This window comes from Camelus dromedarius, chromosome 2 (genome assembly GCF_036321535.1).
Source record: "Camelus dromedarius isolate mCamDro1 chromosome 2, mCamDro1.pat, whole genome shotgun sequence".
NCBI lineage: Eukaryota > Metazoa > Chordata > Mammalia > Artiodactyla > Camelidae > Camelus > Camelus dromedarius.
In genome coordinates this window covers 24,784,166-24,807,095 of record NC_087437.1, presented here as the reverse complement: position 1 = coordinate 24,807,095, position 22,930 = coordinate 24,784,166, and the positions used below count along the sequence as shown (strand labels likewise).

General features: G+C 38.4%; 1 non-coding gene across 1 annotated transcript; it reads right to left on the bottom strand.

Moving 5' to 3' along the window:
* Window positions 1-21,897: 21,897 nt before the first annotated feature.
* On the bottom strand, window positions 21,898-21,975 carry TRNAD-AUC (transfer RNA aspartic acid (anticodon AUC)). The gene has a single exon. It is a non-coding gene; the product is annotated as a tRNA-Asp (tRNA).
* Between the last annotated feature and the right edge of the window lie 955 nt (window positions 21,976-22,930).

Genomic DNA, 22,930 nt, shown 5'->3' with positions numbered 1-22,930 from the left:
CCAAGAGAATGGCAGGGTTTCAGAATGAGGAAAATGACCAGAAATTTGAAAGGAAGGAAAACAGTCTATGCTCAGGTAAAACAGGGGACAGAAAGAAGTAGGGATACATAGGTTGAGGGTGTGAGAAAGGGAACAAAGAAGATGGAAATAAACAAATAGAAAGGAGTCAGGTCATAGACAACTCTCACTGTTTATAAAGAGCCATCAAACTATGTGAGACAAGAGATGATAAGAGCTTTATTAAAGGAAAATAGCTGGGAACGTATTGGAGAACACTTAGAAATATGAGGCTGAGAGAATAATTATGTTTCAGGATTTCACGGGAGAGGTGATGAGGATATCAGCTGAGAGCACTGGAAGAGGAAGAAATAGATTTCGAAGGAATGATGGATAAGGAAGCAAAAGGATTTAGCAAGTTTCAAGTTAATCAATAGTGGTGAGTGTAATCTCTAGGCTGGGGGAGTTCATGGGGTTTAGTGCCAATAGCCACTGCTGGACAGAAGGAGAGGCAGATAAGAGAAGCATAACCCTGTGAGAATCAGCCCTGTTGGGCCAAACCATGCATTATGTCACTGACAGACTGCCAGCACTGGCCATAATGGGCCTCTTGCATTTATATGAGTGAAACAGAAAAATCCACATTATGACCCAAGGGCAGAAATCCAAAGACAAGTGCGGCAGAATAATGCCTCCCCCAAAGAGGTCCACGGCTGAACTCCCAGAACCTGAGGCTGCGCTACCTTATGTGGCAAAACATATCGTGTTGATGTGACTGTGGTTCAGGACTTTGAGATGCGGGATCCCAGGTGGACTCAATCTAATCACACGAGTCTTTGAAAACGGCAGAGGAAGGCAGGGGAGTGGGTCAGAGAGACACGCGGTAAGGGGGGCTCCACTTGCCATTGCTGACTTTGAAGACAGAAGAAAGGATTCTACGAGCCAAGAGGTGCAGATGGCCTCTAGGTGCTGGGAGCACTCCTCAGCTGACCGCCTGTAAGGAAACTGGAATCTCAGATCTGTATCCACAGGGAGCTGAATTTTACCAACAACCTGAATGAACAGGTAACAGATCCCCTCCTAGAGCCTCAGAAAGGAACCCAATCTGCCAACACTTTGATGTTAGTCTGGTGAGATCTGTAACCGAATTCTGAACCATAGAATTTTAAAATAATAAATTGTGTTGTATCAATGCACTGAATTTGCAGGAATTCTGTTACAGCAGCAATAGAAAATCAATACACTAAGTTAGATAGGAGGAGTGGGGGTTATGCAAGGACGGAGGAGCTGAGGCGGAGGTTGTAAAATTTTGAGTCACAAAGCAAAATTACAAAAACATTTTCTTCTTCACTATGAATAGCGAAATAGAGAACTTTTCCTGTACTTGATTGGAAGTAGCTAGGTTTGTCTTCCTACAGTGGTTCCCTTAATATCACTTGGAAAACTTTGTTAATATAAGACATTAGAATAACAGAGCACTGATTATAAATATTTTATTTATTTACATCTACCTCATTACCAGTAGACAGAGTTATCTAAGAAAAATACATATAACGGAATAAAATTTAGTGTATTGTCAGTAATCTTTTGCTTGCAAGTAAAAAGAAAGCACCTAGAAGTAATGACCTAAAAGAATGTTTGTTATAAGGATTTGAGGAGGGCTCGGAGATTCAATACAGGAGTGCAGCTCTGCCTCAGGACCAAGTGGACACAAAACCAAATGTGGTCGACACACTCTCTTAGTGTTTCTTAACTGCGGTCTGCTCTCTCACTATTGACTGCCTTCCTTTGTTCTTGGCCCACAAGGTAGGCCGACAGGGTCATCGAGTGCACCAACTTTTAATTTTATTAGAAGCCTCTGAAGAGCAACTGACTTGCCTCGCTCTGCCCCAAGTCCAAACCAAAGGAAAGAGACTCCTTTGGTCCAGGTTAGGTCTGGGCTCAATCACCTGTGGCCAAGAGTGAGGTTACATCAGGTTAAGTAGATCCATGAGGCTGGGTGGCAGGGGAAATTCCCACCCAAGGGATCCTAGTCAGACAGTTTCACATGGACCCACTAAAAATAGATAAAGAGTGTAAAACAGAAAATAAAGATAGGACAGTAAAATAGAGCCAATATTAAAGCTGATACACAGAAATACAGATCAGGGTGGGGGGTATAGCTCAGTTGGTAGAGTGCATGCTTAGCATGCACAAGGTCCTGGGTTCAATCTCTAGTACTTCCATTAACAAACAATAAATACAAATTCAAAAATTCAAAAATATAATTTAAAAAAATGCAGATCATGCCCCTGGGCCATTGTTTAAGGGGGCTGGCATATTTGTTTCTGAGTTTCATAAGAGTCAAGCTAAAGGTGAAGACATATTCAACTGTAAAATTCACCACTTCTATGAGAGAAAGCTTAACGATAGCTAAGCAGACTCTCTCAGTTTAGCAAACTCTATCTATTTAAGTTTGAGAAAAATTTCTCCAGGCCCATTCGGTCCTCCAAAATGGGTTCTTTATGTTATATCACAGACAATATCCAGAAAAACATCATACAACACAACTGGAAACTGACATACAGCTATTTCTAATGGACTCCTCACTGCAGCCAACATCACAGAGCTTGGCGGTATTTGCTGGCTGGCCACCCGTTAATTGATTGACGTTAAGCATCAAGTTTATCTATTAATTCTAATTATTGTTTCTGATTTTTAAAATAAAACTATTCTTGATCATAAAGTCCAACTAATCTCCTGTTAATGCTTATTATGAATGTTGAAAATACCGATTTGATATTATGAAGTAAAATCTCATGATATTAATTTGATTTGTAGGAAAGCCATTGGTGTGCAATGTTTAACAACCAGTTCTAGATGGTGGTGGGGTGGGAGGGTTGGAGGGTGTCAGTTTGTAGAGTTCATCGATTTCTGAGGTGCAAAGATCCTTACTAACCAATTTCGAATGAACAATGTGGTATCACTGAATGTGAAGTTGGAAAGACACGTGCACACCATTACGTAGTATTTCTGCTATATAGATACAAAACACAAACCCAAGACATAGATAACAGTAAAATGTAGTAAGTATTCAAGAAGTAGTGAATTTGTAGTATTTCTGACCCAATTTATCTGTAAGTTTATATCACTTAAATTTCAATAATGGCGAGATTTAGCAACTGATTCTCAAAGTTCCTGAAAGTTTAGCAATCAGCAACTGCAAACTAGAACACTACTGAAAAACCAACAGTTGTTTTCTAAAATGTTAAATCAATTAATTAAAAAATGCAGTATGGACCACAGTTGGTTATAACATAATGGCAATCAGCAAATAGAACTGAAAGCATTTTTAAGCTGTTTTGCTCCACTGTAGGAATAAACATCTGTTTTATTATAATAGGTGCCTTCTCAGCACTGTCTTTTTCGGTCTGCTGTCGATGTTGTGAGCCATACAGCAATTTATTTTTGTTTTAGTCATCTTAACCCACTCACATTGGTCCAGTCCAAGTGTACTTCAAGATTCAGAGTTTCTAGATTTGTTTTTTTGAATCATTATTCTAACTTTCAATAATAAAAGCTATTTTGCTATTTTAAATTTTGCTGGAAATATAGCCTTCTTACAGACCTGAAACCCTCAAATCTCTTAACTCCTTTTCTCAACGGAATGAATTTTTATGTTAGAATATTTGGAAAGTGTATGATTTATGAATATAGCTATTTTCTAATAGCTTAACCTACTATATTTAAAACATTTAAAATATTTTCTGAAATGTTAGTCTTAAATTTCTCAAATGTAATTAACTAAAAACAATGAGATAAAATGTAAAGATATCTTTATATTTTTTAAGAGAGGAACATATGACATTGGCTGATAAAGCAACTCTATAAAATATTCAAAGAACACCAACAAATTAAGTCTTGATACATGTATGCCCTACACTATTAAGCAATATATAGAGTTATGGAGATTTGGCATATGGTTCAGAGATTTAAAAGCAGGAGGAAAAAAATACTATTCCAGAACCAAGAATAGAAAGATAAAACTCAAACATATGAGAAAATTTCTGAAAGTTAGGTCTGCAGCTGATCAGAAATTTGAGATATTGGGTACTCGGAAGGAAATAATATTTTGCACAGGTATAAACAGCTAATTTCCAAAGAACTATGTTCACCTGCAATTTTGGTATAGTTTGATGAGGTAGAAATAGGATAAAGAAGAGGGAAGGAAATCCGGTGAGTGGTACAGAAATGAAAGCATGGTTGCCACCACGGAGGCTGGGCAGCATTTACCAGATATTGGGAGACATTATCAAACATTTTTTGATGAGTTTCCTCTCTCCATTTTATTACTTACGATCAAGAGACAAGGACTCAATACCAAATGGGCTACGTGTGGGAAAAAAAAGAAAGATGATGATCAAAAAGGATTTTGCATAAAATTTTCAGTTGCTACAAGACCCACCATAGCAACTACTTTGTAATGACTTCATTTCTCCTGTGTTTCACTATTATAAAATAGAAAGTTGTTCATACTGGTTAGGATACATATAGCATAGCGATTAAGGGAGAACACGCTGGAGTAAGACAGCCTATGTGCCGTCCCAGCTCTGCCATTTTCCTGTTGTATAAACTTGGGCAAGATATTTACATTTTTTCATGGATCAATCTCTCCATCTGTATAAAGGGGGTTAATAACAACTGATTCATAGGACTGTGGTAAAATTTTAATAAATTAATATAAATCAATGAATTAATATATACTATAGAAAATAAATTGACAAATTAATAAATTAAATAAATGAATATAATCAAATATACTGGAACAGCACTCAGTAAACGTCAGCAATCATCACAAGCTCCGCCATTATTGTTTTATTATTGCAAAAAGAATACCATACGTTCACATAGCTAGACCTCCTAAGATGCTGAGAGGCTGTCAGCTAAAAATTATCCTAAAATGGGAGCCTATGATATTTGTGTAGACAGTCCCCAGAGGAAAACTGTCTGCTATGTTAGGAACGATCCATCAAAACAAAGGGTTGGTGGAGTGACCCCACAAGACAGATACAGAAGATAAAATCTTACAGCTGGACCTAATAGCTCAAGCCCCTGGCACTGCTCCCACATCTTAACCTTGTCTGACCTGGTGGAAAAAGGATCTGGGCAAGCTGCCCCCATAGCTTTGGGGAAACTACCCCTAGATGGAGCAGTTTAATTGAAAATTCCAAAACTTCCTAAAATTCCATGATGGAATCACATCATCCTTACTCAAAGAGCCTAGAGCTGTTTGCTGCCACTCAAGGAATATTTATCCCACTACTGTGCTCCAAGCAACTGGGTTTAAACTCCTCTGTCTTCTCTTTTTTCAAGGAAGAAGTAATGAAGCTATTTAAAGTACCATAACTTTTTTTTTTTTAAGATCTATATGGGACAAAACTAGGGTAAAGGGGGGAAAAAGTTGATAGCCTTAATTAAAAAACTGAAATTCTATTCACATCCAAAACAGAGCATGGCTTTTGTATACAGTGTGTGTGTAGGTCGTGTTTATATGTGTGTGTATGTGTGTGCACACACACATACGTGAATAAGGAAATATCTGTGGACAGATGCCTGATTCAGTGCCTACAGAGAATAACAGGGCAGCACTCACGGTACATTTCAGGGTGTGCTGGCAAATTCACAGATGTTTGGAGAAAAGGGTAACATGACTTATCAAAGCTCCCAGCCAACTGTTGCTCCAGGGATGGATCTGAACCACAATAAAAGCTTCAAGAATATGATCAACTTTAGACTTAAGAATAATCCTGGAAAATGATTTAAAGCATTTTGAGAAGAAAGTTATTAAATAAGTTAAATACCATGAGAAGAAAATTGTCATTAAAAAAGAAAAATCCAGAGAAACATGCCTAGATTTGAAAAGCTGAGCTGAGTGTGATAATGTAATGTTTAAGACACTAACAGGATAAACAGTAGAGGTAATCTTACTAATAAGTTATTTACATAGACTCTAGACTCCAGATTGGCAGTCAGTGGAATAAACATGGGTTCATATTCTCTTGGCTAAACTTGCCCAGAGGAAAAAAAAAAATCAGAAAGAAAATTAACCAATTAACCAATGCCATGTAAAATTAACCCGTCATGCACTGCTTTGTATGGCTAAATACAAATGCCCAAAAGGGACGTCATGTTTCCTTGTAATTCTATTGTTGCATTATTTTTTCAAAACACATTCAATATCCTTGCCCCCAAGTCTCTGGGTCTTTTATCTAAAGAAAATTACACAGCTTGTTAGATGCAAAAGTAGGTTTTAAACCCAGTCTCGAGTTTTAGTTTTACAGTTTTGAAAAGCTCAGTCCTGTGAACAGGCTGTCACCTGTCTGCTTGATGTATAGGAGCAGATCAAACACATTTCCTTATGTACCAGAGAAATGACAACGTGTACCACTTCTACACTGTACTCAAATAACATCCTAATAGTTCATCGAAAACCAAGATCCACGAAGTCTGGTGAACAGTACCACTGTTATCTGGGTCAAAACTGACCTGCCACCAGGACAAACAAGTAAAGAAGAACATTAAGCCCATTTTAGTCACAAGTGGTTCCCTAAACATTTTATTTGCACAACTGCCACCTGCCTTGAAACTTGAGTTTTATGGCCTCACTTGTAGGCATACTCATTTACCAATTTATGATCCCAGTCCTTGGAGGCCTGGGACCAAGCACTATTGATGATGGCAATTAAAAAAAATAAAACATGCTGCTCACTGCCAGATTATAAGAAAGATATTTTAAAATTATTTGTGTTCCTCCTATGCTCCCCAAAACAAGTCCACAATTTGTTTGGTTGACAAGTTGTATATACTCTTATGATTTTTTTTTTTTACTTTAAAATTGGGAAATACATTTTATAACTACAGAAAAAAAATTAAGAAGGAAAAGAAAACCTCCAGATGACAAATGAACCTAAGGCAATTTTTAAATATTATCTATACTATTTACTCATATCTCATAAGTACTAATAATCTATTTTTAAAAGCCAAATTCAGCAAAATCCTAGATAGTTGCAACTTAAGAATTGCTAAATATATGTATCTGTGCCTTTATTCCACTTAAGGAGGGTGGAAAATATTATGCCACTCAATATTCTATATAAAACTTTATTATACTCTGTTATAATCTCAATTTGAAATACTTAAAATTGTGGTTTGCAAGTTCTTTGAAGTCTCACTCATTTTGTACATTCATGTTTGAGTGCACAGTGGCCATTCGAAAAATACTTCAGAAATTTAACTGAAATTAAATAAGCAGCCCAGGCTTACTTTATTCATTGGTGGCTTTATTTTATTCATTTGTTTTCTTGTCGGTTCATCAGATGCTGCGCCAGGGACTCAGCTAAGCCCTGAACATACTAATGTAAACAGTCTAATATAATCTAATAAAACTGTATCAAGGGAATGACTATAGCTGTTGACCAAAGAATTCGTTGCTGAAATTAAAAATGCAAAATTAAACTTAAATAATTTTACAAGATATCTTGGTGGCACTAATCCCCAAAAATGTGTCCTGTCTTCCCCCTACTTCGTTTTCTGATCTACAACTTGCTTCCACTTGTCCACTGTCCTCACTGTCCCACTGGCCCGGGGAGGCTTAGACTGATTCCTCCACCCACCCTTGCCTAGTTTCTCTTATAATCAAAGGCATGGAATTCAAGGTGTCTGTCAGGAATTAAGGTGGTAATTTGTGACCTGGAAGTAGACAGGGTCACTGGACTGTGTGCTGTTTTCAAAATCTCTATTGCTATATTATGCAGTAGCTGGAAATTATATAGATGATAGATAGATAGATAGATAGATAGATAGATAGATAGATAGATAGACAGACAGACAGACAGACATAAAACTTTGTGGCTATAGGTCCCAGCTTCCAAACAGGAAGGTCTGCTTTTTAAGCTGCCTGATCATATTGTGTTCCTCAGTGTCAGAACATGAGGAGCCCAGAAAAAGAAAAAGAACAGTGGGAATAAAGCACATTGGACATGCCAATAAATGAATGATAAATTATTAAAGCATGATTGGAAATATTGCCATTTTTCATAGCTGTCACTTTAAGTATAAAAGCATCAGCACATTAAGCTAGTTACTGCTTTTTCATAATTGAGACTTTAGCTCCTAGCTGTGCCCCGCAGCTTTTCATTAATCACTGGGACTGAAGTTCAAGCTCAGTGACAGCTTAGAAGGCATTAAACGGGCCAAGTGTTTTCCAGGTACAGTTAGGAAAGGCCTTTTAGTCGCATAATCCATAGCTAATTGTTTTTCAAAGTCTCTAAACACAATCTACTCCTGGCGTTTCCTAGTGACAGAATTAGCTGCGAACGGGTTTTCTTTTTATCTTCCCAAGCTTTCTCTCGTGAAAATCTATTGAGAGCCCTATTGTTAGCTGCACAAAACAGGTGCAGAATGACTGTGATATGTAAAACTGTAACTGATACTTAACCAAGGAAACATTTATTAGATTGCCTCTGAAACAATACTTCCTGAATACTTACTCTAATCATACCATTTAATTTGTCATAAAAGAAACAAGATGGCATGAAACTTTGCACACAGGCCGAGTTCACTTTCCTGGTTGGAAAAAAAAAAAAAAGAGAGAGAGAGATCCCGTTGGATCATTTTAGCAAATGCAACTGAATCTTCACCCAACATGAAGTAAGAGGGCGGCTTCCCACACTTTGACTTGAACTCTGAGGTTCCCAGCATAAGCCCCTCTGTTGCTTCGGTTCAGCAATTTTTCCCCCTTTCTGCAAAGTGTTGTACATCAGGTTTTAATGGATGTGCCAAAACATTCTTTCTTTTGTATAACAAATTATCAAGAGCATCGAGGTCCATTAATTATGTCATCTAATTGGATTGAGGCAGGTGCAAAATACCTTAGATGAAGTGGTCACTGGCAGAAAGGCCCAAGTGCAAGTTTTTCTATTAGAAACCAGCGTGTCTCCAGACTCTTGGAATTACTTTGTACTTATTGATTAATGGCCATAATTTATTACAGTGCAGAAGATCTTGCATCGAGTTAAATGTGTGATTAATCAATTTTCCATCAAATTATGAACTACAGACCAGTTGCCAGAAAGAAAATACCAAGTGCATTTTCCCATGGCGTAAATATATCAGGACTTCAGCTAATAACTGTCTATCACTTGCTTAATATTCCCTGTCACACTGACAAATGTCATCTCCACAAATGGGCCACAGGTAGGAATGATGGAAAGACCACCAAACATGTTTTATAGCCACCCTTCTTATATAATGAAATGCTCTCTGAATCCATCTCCAAACAATTTATTAATGCAAAATTCATTTCTGCCTTCAGCTTGAAATACATCATTGTTAAGTCAACAATATTATATTAAACTGATAACTGATCTTGAGGAAAGAAAACCTTAGGCTGCAAGAGAGATGAATTTTGGATTTTCTGTGCCCAGGAGCTCATTTCTATTTTCCATCAAAAATGTAGACAGGTGAACTAATTGTTAGCAGTTCTAATCTGCTTTCAAGGCACCCAGCGCATTTGAGAAGTGGGAACATTAAGAAATCTGCTGGTTGAAGGGAAGATGACATTTTGTTTTAAAGGTGAATTTCTCTGGTTAAATAATAGTATTATGGGGGCTCACTAAAGGAATTGTCTCTTTTGAGCAAGGGTACGTCCTTTTACCACTAAAATAGGTAGATGCTACGTCCTAAGAAAAGTACAAAAGATGCATGAAAGTGGCAAGATAACCTAACTATACTCGGATCAACTGTGGCTTTAGGAAAACGAACTCGTAGTAAAACCTACTATAGAAGTAAAAACTGACGGGATATGCAAAGATTTCACTGGAACAAGTAAATGTAAGCATGACAGTGATCAGTCACAGAGCCATCCCAGTCCGGAAGCCGCAGCACAATACATGCAACTGTAGAAAATAAGTAAGTAAATAAAAGCTGAGCTAATACTTGGGCACTGTAACAAGGTCCTAAAAGGGCTAGAGCAGAAGGGCCTTAAATATGATCATTCTTCCTCTTCCTGGAGCAGGGCGGTAAATGAGCCCAGGGTGTGAGGCTTGCTGTGGGCATCTCAGTCAGTCAGACGCCAGCTCGGTCTTGGTGATGCTCCAAGAGGTGGGGCTTTTAACATCAGAGCATTCAGTCTTTCTCTCCCGGGACGTGAACACTGGGTCAAACTCCCCGTAGAGGTCCACTCGGTGGCACGCCTGTAAGTTGCATCCTGACATTTTAGGTCCTCTGTCTTGAAGCAGCTAAGGTAGAATCAATTCTACTCTACCTTATGTAAGAATTGTTTTTGTCTTAAACCCACTCTTCAAATACAATGCAACTTCCCTTATCTCCAAAATACTTGGTTCTATTAGCAGTAATAGTAGGCCACCTGATGTGGAGCTTTGCAAACTGCTTTCGCCATCATCACAATCTCCTGGGCTGAGCAGACCACGATGTCTCCAAATCCTTCTACAAAAGTAGTCACATCCTCTTATTAAATTTAGGTTCCCTAGTTTCTAAACTACATGTGCAAGCAGAACAGGAACTAAAAGTTACATCTAAAAGCCCTATCTAGCACCACTCTTATTAATACACTTACTGTATAATTTGGCAAACATTGTCAGGGAAATAGTTCCCCAGGCTTTCTTCTAAATGCTACGCAAGGGATTCATTTTTAGCTGGTTCTTTATTCCCAATTTTCCCCTCCTGTGTTGTATAGAATTTTTAAGTATGTCTGTGTTGGATGTTTTATGCTAGGTATTAAAATTCTGTAATTCCTTAAGCTCAAGTCTCCATCATTTTAACACCTATTAAATCTCTCCAGCTAGATGGGATCAAACTTCTCCCAGGAAGAAGGGGGATTAGGGCTTTCCACGTGCCCAGCAAAAGCATTGTATTACATGATCTTTTCTTAGTCCTGTGGAATTTTCAAGTTGAGCCTTACTCTGACACTTATCTCAATATTTTCCTTTGGTCACACCATATGTTAAGGTAGACTTCAAACTCGCCCCAGAAGAGGAAGTTGCTGCTGCAGGGAGGGGAGATGGAATAAGGGAACACATGACTGTGGTGGAGAAATTGGAACCCCTGTGTGTTGCCGGTGGGAATGTCAGATACTGCAGCTGTGGTGGAAAGCTGGCTGGTGTTTTCTCCAAAAATTAAACACAGAACTACCACTTCTGGTAATTCCACTTCTGGGTACATACCCACAAAAACTGAAAGCAGACTCAGATATTTGTACACCCACGTCCATTATTATTCACAATAGCAAAAAAAGTGGAACCAACCCGAGTGTTCATTGATGGATGAATGGAAAAAAAAAATGTGGTTTTACATTTTACAGTGGAATATTATTTAGTCTTAAAGTGGAATGAAATTCCAACACATGCTACAACAGGGTTGAACCTTGAAGACATTATGCTAAGTGAAATATGTTAGTCTCAAAACAATAAAAATTGGATGATTCCACATATAATTATATGAGATTCCTAGAGTAGTCACACTCATAGAGACAGAAAGAAGAATGGTAATTGCCAGGGGTTAGGATGTTTAATAAGCATAGAGTTTCAGCTTTGTGAGATGAAAAGAGTTCTGGAGGTGGATAGTGATGGTGGTTATACAACAGTGTGAATGTGCCTGATGACAGTGAACTATACGCTTAAAATGGATAAAATAGTAAATGTTATGTAAATCTTAACACACACAAAAAAAAAAGGAAGAAAAGAAATACACCACTCTAAAGAAAGGGGTAAGTGGAAAAAAGAACAGCTCAGAGTCAGTCTTACTAGTTTGGGCTTCAGCCCTCCCCTGATATGGTTCACACCCTGGAAAGGCATGGCAAGTGCATAATGGTGACAGTGCAGAATGCCACTGAGCTGCTTGTGGAGAGAACTGATAAGTTCAATAACGTTATGTGTCATGGCTGAGTGCATTTTTTGCTTCTCAACAAAGCCAAATAGGTGGAAGAGGCACCATGATTGGCCGGCACTATGCGGCCAGCAGTGCGTAAACCTGGAATTGATGTCTTTAATTCCTGTGTACCACTTAGGAACACGTTTGGAATCCAGTTCATGCGTTTGAGCCTGGCTACTGCTGCCACAGCAATGGAAAGAGTGGACACCCCTTCTGGGGGACAATTATTACCTGGGTCATGGACTGAGTGCTTGTGTCCCCCCAGGATTTGTATGTTGAAGCACTACCCTGCAGTGTGATGGTGCTAGGAGGTGGGGCATGTGGGTGGCAGTTAGAATTACGTGAGGTCATGAAGGTGGAGCCCTAATGGATGAGGTTAGTGAGGCCCTCATGCTTGGGATGCCTTAAGGGAGTCACGAGGAAGCGAGCCTCCCCTCTCTCCCTTCTGCCTTATGGAGACACGGCAAGAAGGTGCCAGCCTATGAACTGGGGAGCGGGCTCTCATCAGATGCTAAATCTACTGGCACCCTGACCTTGGGCTTCCCAGTCTCTGGTACTGAGGAATAATTCTGATCATTCACAAGCCATTCAGTCCATGGTATTTTGTTATAGCAGCCTGAATGGACCAAGGTAACTTGCCTCCAAATGATAGTAGCAGTGTTGCAACACAGGTTAAGGATTGCCACCAGATCTTCCAATTTTTCAAAGAAAGCCCAAAACACAGACATTTTTGAGAAAATTTCCCATGTTTAAACATTGAAAAATAAAGCAAAACAAAACAAAACACTTTCAAACATCATGCATTTTTAGCCTGGTAACAAATTCCGTTTGAATCATCAGTTTTTCCCTTCTGCTCAATGGGTCAGGCCAAATCCTCTACCTCTTAGATTCCTTGTCTAGGTCATACTGGTTAGGAGCTCTCTCGCCCATCTCTGAACTCACAGATAGATTGTTTGTATTGTTCATACGCTTACCAGATATCACCTTTCTTTAATGTGTGTGTATATACTTTGACTACTTTAATCCAAGCTTCTTGAGAATAGAATACAGTTATTTATCCTATGCTTAGCACATACCCTATGCTTAGTACCCATTATCTGCTCAATAAACACTTGCTAAATATATGAATCAATGAATGTAAACTGAAGGGGGTGATGACCTCAAATCATAGCCTGCATTGTGCTTGAAGAGCATTTCTAAAGTCCAAATTAGTCTGCAATATTCTCTTTTTCAATTTGTGAATTTATTTACGTGTGAAGTTTCTATCTTTTTTCACCTTGGTTTCTCTCTCTCTCCCATGTACTAAGTGCTACAATATGTTAATTAATTATTTTGGTCCTAATTAAACATTAATTAAGTGCCAAAAATTTGACATATTAACTCATTTAATCCTCATCCAAACCCAGTGATGCAGGTGCTATTACTGCCCTTAATTTCAAATGAAGAAACTGAGAGGTAGATAACTTGCCTGTGGTCATACAGACAGAGGACAGCCCTGGAATTGGATCCTAGGTAGTGGCCTCATCTCCACATCACGGTGTTCCCGTTAGAAACGCCTGGAAGGAAACTGCTGACTGGGACTACCTCTCAGCCCGGAAACAGGGCAGGGTAATGAAGCTAGACACAGCGACAACTCTCACTCTTTTCAGCTAAAATGTTCTTGTTTTTTGCTTTTGTTTCCATTTTTATTTTCTTCCATTCTTTTATAAAAAAGGAGACACAATTGCATTTGTCAAATCACGGTTGAACTGAAACCATAGGTTGGTCACCAATACAAGGGCTCAGCAAAAATCGAGGGAAACTTGCTGTGAAAAGTAATTGGCTGTACTAGGAATTTATAGTAGAGTATTGCATATCTTATTATTAGTTGTTATAAATCATGTATGAATCCTTTATGTCAGTAAAATCTACAATAAACATATGTGTGTGTGTGTGTGTGTGTGTGTGTGTATTCTCATCCTTTTTATCCAGGAGAACAGGTTGTTAAGCATTTACCATACACCATCATACTGGAGAAACTGCACATATTTGAGGTCTAGCTGAGGGGAAGCTGAGTTGAAGATACATTTACTTTGGCTTCATGGGATATATTTACAAGGTTTGCAGTCACTTCCACGTGTAGCTAAGTCATTGTTAGTCATACACATTTAGGAAAGGTTTCTATAAAATTTCAACTGCCCACTAAGCTGCCCTAATACAATGGATAAAAGTGCAGGGCCAGAGATTGTATTGCGATCTGAACATACCCTGTGGTGCCTGGTGCAGGAAGTTGCTTGTGGTCAAGCAGCAAGAGCCAGAAGTTAGTCTGTGGAAAATTCCTCAAATTCTCAGCCACGAAAATTATTAGCAAATAATTAGGGCATTCGTGAGACACAGTAAAATCCAAAATTTTCTCCCAGTCAAGAATATACACGATATTTGAGGATTTATAATTAGAAATACACCATACTTTTATTTTAAAAATAAGTACTAGATTTAGAAAGGTAACTTTTTAAAATGGAGGGGCACAGGGGGCACAACCTGTGAAGGAAGACCTCTGTAGCATACTTTCTTTTTTCTTTCTTGATGAAAATGGCATATTTGATAAAGCTAGAATTCAGCATTTTAACTGCAATTTGGAAATGCGTCAGAACGTTTCATTAAAGCAACCAAGAAAATTATAGTTGTCTCATTTGGGGGTATATGAATGTTCCCTTTTTTTGCCCTCTTAAAATTTATTTAGGTAAAAAAACTGAGAAGAGTCAAAAAATTAGTGAATTACGAAATAAAAGTAAGTTGAGCAACAAAATTAGTAGAAATTGATAGCTAATATTAATAAAGCTTTTATCAGATCATAGCAGAAGCAGTAATTCACTCAGAAAAGATGTGATTGAGGTAGATAAATTTCAATTATAGTCAATATGATTGTCACTGAAAGAAACTGCTAGACTGATAAATCATCATCAGGGAAGTTGTAACGTGGGTGATGGTTTGTTGGAAGGAACACTGGAAGGACTTAATAAACATGGGTTCCAGCCCAGCTCACTCTTAACCAGTGGTGACACTGGGCTATTTGTGGTTTCTCACTGCTAAAAAAGCCACACAGTTGGGCCAAGAGTCAATCATCTGACTGAATCTCAAGTTCTCTCTCAATCTCTTTCTCAATTAATCAATTCTGATATTTGTCATGGAGAATAAATTACCATTGTACACCTAGGTGGGACACAATTTCTATAAATTCATGTTGAATATATTCTTCAAAGATAGCATAGTTAATGCACTGACTATTCTGAATTCTTTTTATATGGAACAGAGTTCTTGTCCTGCAGGAATCTGTCTTCCCCCATCCCATACACAAGCCACTTCATTCCCCTAAAACACTTTCTCATGTCTCATTGCCAAGGGCATCCATCTGTCCTCTGCCTACCAAACTCTGCCTCAGTAATGTGAAATGTTCAAGTTGGGCAAATGGGTTGGAAATTCAGTGCTCATTTCCCAGACTGTGGTGGCGGCGGTCAAGCGTTAGAGAAACCGTATTCCTGATTTATGCATTCTAGAACATCAATTAAGAAGGATTGCTCAGATGTGTTCCAAGCCAGAAGGTACTTAAGCTAAAGGCTTTTACACATTTTATCCACAACTTGGATGATGAAACAGAGATCCTGTTTATCCGTTTTAAGGATAAAATCCTGAAAGAGGGTGTTGCTTATCCTTTGGAAAATTTGATTAAAATTCAAGAAAATCTAAGTAATTTGGAAAAATAATCAGGAAAAAACTGAGTTACCTAAAGAGACACTGGATGGTACTTTAAAGTAAATTAAATTATTTAAATGTCAAGTAAAAATGTATTGTGTATGGTTGTGAATAAATTTTAAGGGTCTAGACTGGGGCTGCAAATTGAACAAGAAACAGCTATATTTCAACCTAGCTTTTTTATCCCCTCAAAATCATTGTGAAACTGGCTGAACTTGGATACATATAAAGAAATAGTTTCAAATTCATCTACAATTGTATCCTTGAAATTAGTAGAATATTTAAAACAGTAAAAAATTAAATAAATAAAAACACCAGTATCACCAGTAGGAATTTTTCTTTCAAACCTCTCCCTATGTTGAATATTACTATAGAGACATATTTGGTGCTTGATTGCACAATTAAGAGAAAAAAAAGATAACGTGGAGACAATTCAGAAGAAAATAGAGACACTGGTCAAAGAATTAGGTGACCATAAAAAGAAATCTTAAGAGGAATTACAATTTTCAAAATGAAAATTAGATGCCTGAGCAATAACACGGTAAGGATTTTGATGTTTGTGAAATCCATCTAAGATTCTTTTTGTTGAAATTATGAATAGAAAAAAAATTGTTTTAAAAATGGGATTTGGACCTAAGGAAGATATTTGTAACCATCTACTTGTAATCTTGGCTGTAAGTGCAAAGGGCAGTATGCACAGCAAGCCCAGCTGCCCAGGTCTAAAGGTAGCAACCCCTCCCCCCCAACCTCTCCTCCCAGAACTACAGCTGCCTGAGCCTCTCCTGTCTCCTACTATCCTCTTTTTAAATGCAAATCGCTTGGGAGGGTTTGCCCTTCATTCACTCATTTTATCTAGCAATTAACACCTTAGCAACTAGAAACCAAACTGAAAAAGAAAGAGAAACTAGGGGAGGGTGTTGGTGGGTCTGCTGCCCTCCTGGAGATGAGTGGCATGCGGAGGAAGGAAAGGAGTGTCTGTCAGAAAGGAAGACCGTATCCAAAATGTTGCCCCTCGTTCTCAGCCCATTTCTGGTGCCTGTGCCAGAGGTCACCAACCTCTGACCTAGCAGAACTCTTTTTTTTTTTGTTTTAGTTGAAGTTCAGTCAGTTACAATGTGTCAATTTCTGGTGTATAGCACAATGTCCCAGTCATGCATATATTCATTTTCATATTTTTTTCATTAAAGTTTATTACAAGATATTGAACTCTTGAATTTAGTATGAAATGATGAAAGAAGGATTAAAGAACTTTCTGGTCACAAATTCCAAACCCTGCTTGGAAGAGACACTTTCATCTGTAGTGTTCCAGCGTTGGTAGGAAGGGTGGAAAGTGAATGGCTCGAAAATAGTCAGAGCTCTTCAACTAAAATTAGTTTCTGGCAGAGCTCTAAGTGACATTGGCCTATATTTCCCAGAACTATTGTTCTTGTGCTTTTGCCTAAGTGTGTTTGCATAGTTTCCAAAGTGAGGAGCTGACCATAAAGGGGAATAAGAAAAGCCGTGACCAAATGACGGAGAAAATAAAATCCATCTGACTAAAATTCTAGTGCCTATATTTCATTAATCATCACTTCAGGAATGTAAGACTCCTCTGTGAGGATACACAGCAAGCTTTGCTTTGTGTCCCTGACACACACTATTAAAAACTGCCTCCTAGCCAAGAAGAGTTGGCTTACACCCACGCGAAGGAACTCTCATTACTCACAGGGAGTGTGGAGTCCTTTGCCCTAGGTGTGTGCTGCTTTTCTGGACTGACATCCATTACAATTCTGTTTCCATTCTCCAATGTGGTTACGCACTGTCAACTTTTAGTTTTAGGCAACTAAACTATACCCAGTTGAAAAGATGGAAAATGGGCAGACATAGCTCTTACAGTCATATGATATACATATTCATCAAAAGGTTTTGAAAGACTCATGAAAAAGTGGAGAGTACACTGCCCTAGGATGGCTGAATATTACATGCGGTCCACTGGAGTGAAAAATTACTGAGCACGCACTCAAACAGTGTAACTCTCCGATCAGCTTCATTTTGAAGAGCTGCGTTTACACAAACCACACACATAGTCATTCTGACTGAGGAAACAAGGATACAATCATTTATCAAAACATATTTCTGAAAACTTTACTTGACCAAAACGTAAATTAGTAGTGGAATCTTCACGGCAGAACACACTGATTTACTATGCTTGGCATCCCAATTAACCTTAACAAAACGGCGGTCTTTTCTCACTCTTTCTACAAAGTGTATATGACCACTCCATTTCCAATATTTGTCATGAAACCCAAGCCAGCCCTTCCGAGGACATTTCAATTTTTGTATTGGCCTTTTCTTTAAGTCTGTAAAATGTTTTAAAGTCAGAAAGTAGGGAGGAAGGAAGGAGGTTTTGGAGTGAAGAAAGCAAGGGGTAAGATATAAAGTTAAGTGCTTCCTCTCTGTTAATAAAGTATATTTCTCTTTTTCTTTCTTTTTTCTTCCTTCCTTCCTATCTTTCTTTCTACCTTCCTCCTACCCTTCCTCCTTCCCTCCCTCCCTTCCTTTCTTTTCTTCTTTCTTTCTGTGAAGGTGGGGATTTAGGTCTGCCTTGTTCATTGCTGTATCCTCAATGTTCAAAACAGTGTCAAGCAGACAGCAGTGATCAGAGAACATGTGTTCAATGAATGAATGAGGTTTTTCTCTGTAAATGACATTCAATGAGTATTTTTCTAAGTATTACTTCTTGATAGTAGAAAAAGCTGTTAATAATATTTACTGAAAAAATCTTTTTTTTTCCACCCAGGAAAGAATCTCTTTACAGAGTACATAAATTCCAGAGGAACACACATGAACAGGTGAGAGACAAAAGTAATGTCCTCTCCACATCTACATTTCTCCACTGCCCAGATAAACTCAGACTCGGAGATCAGTGTGTAACGATGATGCAGACTTCATTGAACTGCTCTCCACAAAGATTATTAAACATCCATGTGTATAAGGAGCTATGCTGTGAGCCATGTGCACAGGTGAGGAAGGCGAGGACCTTATATTCGAATTACTCTGGTAAGGGAGACGGCTACATAAACAAATAGTTGCAACGCGGTGTACAAAGTACAATAACAGAAGTGATTAACTGTGTTTGGAGGCGCTGACCGGTAGGGTAGATTTCTTAGAGAACATTGTGACAGATGTCACAGAAGACGTTTTGACTGTCTGCATGTGAAATAGGAGCTTGCTAAGCAGACAAGATCAGAAAGGCCATTCCAGACAGAGAACAGCATGAGCAGCAGTGTGAGGGCAAGAAACCAGCTAACACGTTTGGGAAACCACAAGTCAGTTCTGTAAACGTGAGGAGCAATGGAAGTTGCATTTGGAGAGATAAACTGATATGAATTCTAAAGGTGATGGAAAATAGAAGGGCCTAAAAAACCAGGGCTTAATATGATCAGATTTGCATTTAAGAAAGATACCCTAACTCCAGTGGAGAAGAGATGTAAATGGAGTGTGACCAAGGAATGGAATATAGAAAAAGGAACATGTTTACGGGCTTGGGAGCAGGGAGGACAGAGCTCAGATATCTGTGAATACCTAGATGTACATCACTCTACAGTTTAGGAGAAATTTCTGAGCTAAAAATGCAGGTTGAGGAATATTTGTTATCTAAGCGGTCATTACATCCATGGTATATGACAAAGTTATGATGAGAAAAAGCTAGAGAGTATGCATCTATTAAAATTCATCAAATTGTTTATCTGAAATATGTGTAGTTTACTGTACAGGAACCATGCCATAATAAAGGTGTTTAAAAAAGAAAAAGCTAGAGAGCTAAGAGAAATAGAAAGAATAGAGAGATGAAAAGAACCCAGGGAAAGACATACAGAAGTAGTGGGCATAGAGGTGTGACAGGAACCAGGCGTTCAATTACTTATACTGTAAATACATCCACCTCCCTTATTTCTACAGTTTGAAATCTTTAGAAAGTAAGCATGTTTCATATGCTTAGATATTAGTTAGATATTTTGATTGTTTAGAACAAGAGTGTAAAGAAACTAATTTTCTTAGAGGGCATGAAATCATCTCGCCATCAAGACCTGAGCCCGTTGGCTCCTGATTTTACCTATAGGCAAAAGTTTTTGTTTCTTTTTTTTAAATACCACTTGACATTCATATAGTGTTTATTGTATATAAAGTTTCTTCATATGCATCCAGCTTATTATTAATTCTTACAACAAGTCTGTAAGGTAGGAATTATTTTCAAATGGAGAGATCTGAGGTTCAAAGCTCAAGTAACCAATCCGGGAGAAGCTCCCAGGACTTCTAACTGAGTCCTATGTTGTGTCTACCAATATGATACTGAGTCCAAGGAGTAAAAATCTTTTATTCATCTAAAACAACTTGGCTTTCTTAAAAAACCAAGATGATTTGCATGTTGGCAACTCCACGTGCTGCTTAAATTACATCTTTAGGATTTAGTCTGTTGGCATAGACGATAACTTTTCAGCTGAAAAGACACTCGGATGATAACACAGTATACCACAAGGCTTAAGGGGATGTGCTGAAGACTCACCATAGTATTACAAAGACCCTTTAAAATTTCAGAGAGCTTGGCTGAAGTGTCTGCTTAACCCAGAAGTCTTTGTCAACTAGAGTAAAACGGCCCCACCTGACTGGGCATGGTCATGAAATTCGCATGAGAATGTGTGGCCAATCAGCTTGCAAGGTGTGGAGAAAAGAGAACATTTTACCTTCCGCTCAAGGGAAAAGCCCATGTTCTTGGTGCAATTGGTCACGGCCCGATTTCTAAATACTCTAAGACCGGCCAAAGCTATGCTCTCAGTCTTCAAAGAAACACTCCCATGACAGAAGCCACCGATTCTGAACTCGCTATCCCTCCAGACTCTCAGCCTGGGGGACCCCAGTCTCCCCTGCTGTGTGACTCACCATCCGACTGACTGTGGACAGCCTCTGGTTTCAGCTCTGCTTTACTATCATTTTAGTGCTGGCAGCTCTTCGCCAAGCAACCCCAAATCAACTCTGCTGGCTTGAAGGCCCTGGAATCAGCCCAGCGTTCTGGAGAGGAGGATGGGCAGAGGAGGCCAAACCAGGCCACTGCAGCCAGGTTACCACACCTACCCTTCACTGATGCAATTCTAATTTGATTAGGATTTTTTTAGACACTTTTGTGCCACTGTATAGTTGTTTTTTAAGACTAATTAAATATCCATTTTTTATGTAAACCAGACTTTGAAATTATAGATCATTTTAACAGAACAAACACAAGAATCTTTGACATAATGGTAATATGAGTGTATGTATACAGTTATTCAGAGATGAAATCCTCTGTGCATTGAAAGAAAATATTCTTTGCATCCATTACTTGCATTTTCTCTTAAAGTTAACTTTTAAGTCATCAAATTTCAGATTTCAGGTAAACTTTTCTTTTTTTTATGTGAAATAACACAGCAGATTTGTTTAATAAAGTTGATTAATAAAGTCAATTCAGTAATTGCATGGGTCTCACCAACAGTTCCAAAGACATTTTTTTACAAAAGGCAGAGAGGTTAAAGAAAATCCATTGTTTCAAAGAGAAATAGTCTCTTAAACCCTGGTAAGTATCAATTACTATTCACAGTACTGTCTAAACAGAAAGAAATTTCTTGACTCAATATAGTTCCTTGAAAAGTTTCAGTTAGAAAGTATTATGCACCATTACACATGGAATGATTGAGCCAAATCTTTTGTGTCAAAAACCAGTCATTTAATAGTTTTTATTGGAAGAATCTTCTACTATTATTTTAAGATCTTTTTTAATTATACACGGAAAATTTATATTCAGCCAGAAAAATTTTACCTTCTCCCTAATCCACCATTTTAATAGAAACATTTCCTCTAGCAATTATTTCTTCTCATTGTTTCTGTATTTTTAAAATTTAAAGCTTAAAATTATAGGAGAGGATGAAATAAAAAGTACTTTCAGTATCTAGTGATCTGAAAATGACCTTATACTTTTAAACTAATTTTCCTAGGCTCTGCATTAATTGCTGTATGTATTCATGGTTGTAACTATAGACAGAATGCCTGCTAGAGTCTGCAGCAGGATAACACAATTAGAAAAATCTATGAATTCTCTTCCTGTTTATACTTCAGTTTTAAAGGTTAAATGTTTGTTTAAGACACTTTGTGTGTGTGTCTTTTTTTGTTGTTTTTTTGAGGGGGGAGGTAATTAGATTTATGTATTTATGTATGTATGTATGTATGTATTAATGGAGGTACTGGGGATTGAACCCAGGACCTCATGTATGATAGGCATGCACTCTACCACTGAGCTATACCCTACCCTCCCACATACACTTTATGTGTTAATCAGAGATGTTTCTGCATGACTGTGGATTGGTTTTCTTCTTGGTATGAAATATAAGTGTATGAAAATCAAATAAGCATAAGGAAACCAAACCTGGTTTCATTTATCATATGGCAATGAACATTACAGAGCCTGTGGAATAAATAAATAATTCAATCCACTCCACTTAAAATACATCTGTGGCTTGTCTACATGGTGGCAGCGTTCTATACTATCTTCTTAAAGCTTGAATCTAATAAGTAAACCACACACACACACACACAACACACACACAGGTAATGTGCAGAGTCAGACTTGTGGAGGGTGTGTTTAAGGGTAAAGACACTGCCCACTTTGCCTCTAGCATAGGCAGGGCTGGTCCCCAGTCAGCAGGCACCGGCACAGCAGTCCCATTTGCTTAAATGGTGACGCACATCCATACTGGAGTACCCTCCTTCACCTGGGCTGCTGAAGCGCCTCCCCCAATATCCCCAAGGTCTAGAACGAAAGAGTTGAAGTTGCCCAGCAGGAGACCCTGTTGGCTGCACGGTGGGGACTTCTGTTTTTTCTAGTTGGTTGGTGCCTGTGATTGGAAGCCCCGTCTGCCCACTCATGTGATCTCCTGAGTATCCATCCTGAGAACAAGGTGTAGGTACCCGGAGATAAGATAAAGTGAACTGGAAGTAGATCAAAGATGAATATGTTGGAAATGTCATCTGAAAACTATTCCTGAAGACTGGGATCAAAACCTCAAATGCTCCAGGAGTTAAGCAAATAATATAAATCAGCCAGAGGAGGACTGTGGCCAACCGGAGGGTGTGTGCCCTCTGCAAGCCAGAAATTGCTGCTCCCCAGCCCACTGTTATGAAATCATTTAATGTTTCAAGTGACCCTGGAAATCTGAATCTGTATGTGAAATCTACTGACTTCTAAGTATTCACAATTAATGTAAGCAAA